The sequence below is a fragment of the Petromyzon marinus genome, unplaced genomic scaffold, assembly GCF_048934315.1.
Source record: "Petromyzon marinus isolate PM22_M1 ecotype Great Lakes invasive population unplaced genomic scaffold, UKy_Petmar_22M1.pri1.0 PM_G_Scaffold_26, whole genome shotgun sequence".
In the NCBI taxonomy this organism is placed as follows: domain Eukaryota; kingdom Metazoa; phylum Chordata; class Hyperoartia; order Petromyzontiformes; family Petromyzontidae; genus Petromyzon; species Petromyzon marinus.
In genome coordinates this window covers 605,001-607,500 of record NW_027422828.1, presented here as the reverse complement: position 1 = coordinate 607,500, position 2,500 = coordinate 605,001, and positions in this window count along the sequence as shown.

The following is a 2,500-nucleotide window of genomic DNA, read 5'->3' as shown; positions in this document are numbered from 1 at the left end:
AGAAGTTGGCGGGGATGTCTCTCTTGTGGCTCACGGGGCTGTTAGGGTCGCACAGAAATGCCTCGGAATGGGAAAACGGGTCATTTTTGTGTGGCCACATTGCATAGGAACGGCATGAAACTTCCAGAGGCATTTGCAGCAGGAATGCATGTGCACTCAAAAACGTCTATATTTTTCACGGATAGACCCCGTGAAACGCTATAAATTGGCGGGGATGTCTCTCTTGTGGCTCACGGGCGCTGTTAGTTAGGGTCGCACAGAAATCCCTCGGAATGGGAAAAGGGGTCATTTTCGTGTTGCCACATTGCGTACGAACGGCATGAAACTTCCAGAGGCATCTGCAGCAGAAATGCATGTGCACTCAAAAACGTCTATATTTTTCACGGATAGACCCCGTGAAACGCTAGAAATTGGCGGGGATGTGTCTCTTGTGGCTCACGGGGCTGTTAGGGTCGCACAGAAATCCCTCGGAATGGGAAAACGGGTCATTTTCGTGTTGCCACAATTGGCATACGAACGGCATGAAACTTCCAGAGGCATTTGCAGCAGAAATGCATGTGCACTCAAAAACGTGAATATTTTTTCACGGATAGACCCCGTCAAACGCTCGAATTTGGCGGGGATGTTTCTCTTGTGGGTCACGGGGCTGTTCGGCTCGCACAGAACTCCCTTGGTCCACCTGATTCGTGCATACAGGCAGCAACTAAAACTCTGTAAACCTGCTGTGAGGACATCTAAACAGTGGACCAGTGAGGCTGTGGAAGATTTGCGGGCGTGCTTAGACTGTACTGACTGGGATATGTTCACGACTGCTACCAATAGTCTGGATGAACTCACAGAGGCTGTGTACATCAGCTTCTGTGAGGACTGCTGTATCCCAACACGTACCAGGGTGAACTTTAACAACAACAAGCCCTGGTTCTCAGCAAAGCTCAAAAGGTTGAGGTTGGAGAAGGAGGAAGCGTTTAGGAGTGGGGATAGAGACAGATTCAAGGAGTCGAAGAACAGGTTTAGCAAAGCGGTGAGAGAGGCTAAACGACTGTACTCAGAGACACTAAAACACCAGTTCTCTACTAACGACGCTGCTTCTGTCTGCCAAAGGGCTCAGGCACATCACCAACTACAAACCCAGAGCGCCCCACACCACTAACGACTCCCGCCTAGCCAACGACCTGAACGAGTTCTACCGTAGATTTGAAAGACAATTGGACTGTCCTGAACCACCCCTTCCCACCCAAGAGGCCCCATCCCCCACCCATACTACAGAAACGACTCTCTCCTTTCAGGAGGGAGAAGTTAATGGGCTTTTCAAGAGGCAGAATCCACGCAAAGCAGCCGGGCCGGACTCTGTCTCTCCAGCCACCCTCAGGCACTGCGCTGACCAGCTGTCTCCGGTGTTCACCAACATCTTTAACACCTCCCTGGAGACATGCCATGTACCAGCCTGTCTCAAGTCCTCCACCATCATCGCTGTGCCCAAAAAGCTAAGGCCAACAGGACTAAATGATTACAGACCGGTCGCCCTTACATCTGTGGTAATGAAGTCTTTTGAGCGCCTGCTCCTGGCACACCTCAAAGCCATCACAGACCCTCTCCTGGACCCCCTTCAGTTTGCCTACAGAGCCAACAGGTCTGTGGACGACGCAGTTAACATGGCCCTCCACTTCACCCTACAGCATGTGGACGCCCCAGCATCCTACGCCAGGATCCTGTTTGTGGACTTCAGCTCTGCCTTCAACACCATCATCCCTGCCCTGCTTCAGGACAAGCTCTTCCAGCTGAACGTGCCCTACTCCACCTGCAGGTGGATCACAGACTTCCTCTCTGACAGGAAGCAGTGCGTTAAGCCGGGAACAGAAGTCTCTGACTCCAGGTCCATCAGCACGGGAACTCCTCAGGGCTGCGTCCTTTGCCCACTGCTCTTCTCCCTGTATACCAACAGCTGCGCCTCCAATCATCTGTCCGTCAAACTCTTGAAGTTTGTCGGACGACACCACCCTCATTGGGCTGATCTCTGGTGGGGATGAGTCTGACTATAGGTGGGAAGCTGACAACCTGGTGACCTGGTGTAGCCAGAACAACTTAGAGCTAAATGCTCTAAGGACAGTTGAGATGGTTGTGGACTTCAGGAAGAATACAGCCCCACTCACCGCCATCACCCTGTTAGACTCCGCAGTCAAAATTGTGGAGTCCTTCCGCTTCCTGGGCACTATTCTCTGCCGGGACCTCAAGTGGGAACTGAACATCAGCTCCCTCGCCAAGAGAGCTCAACAGAGGATGTACTTTCGACGGCAGCTGAAGAAATGCAACCTGCCAAAGACAATGATGGTGCAATTCTATACAGCGATCATTGAATCCATCCTCACCTCCTCCATAACCGTCTGGTACGCTGCTGCCACTGCCAAGGACAAGAGCAGACTGCAGCGTATCATGCACACTGCTGAGAAGGTAATTGCCTGCAATCTACCAACCCTCGAGGACCTGCACACGACAAGGAGCA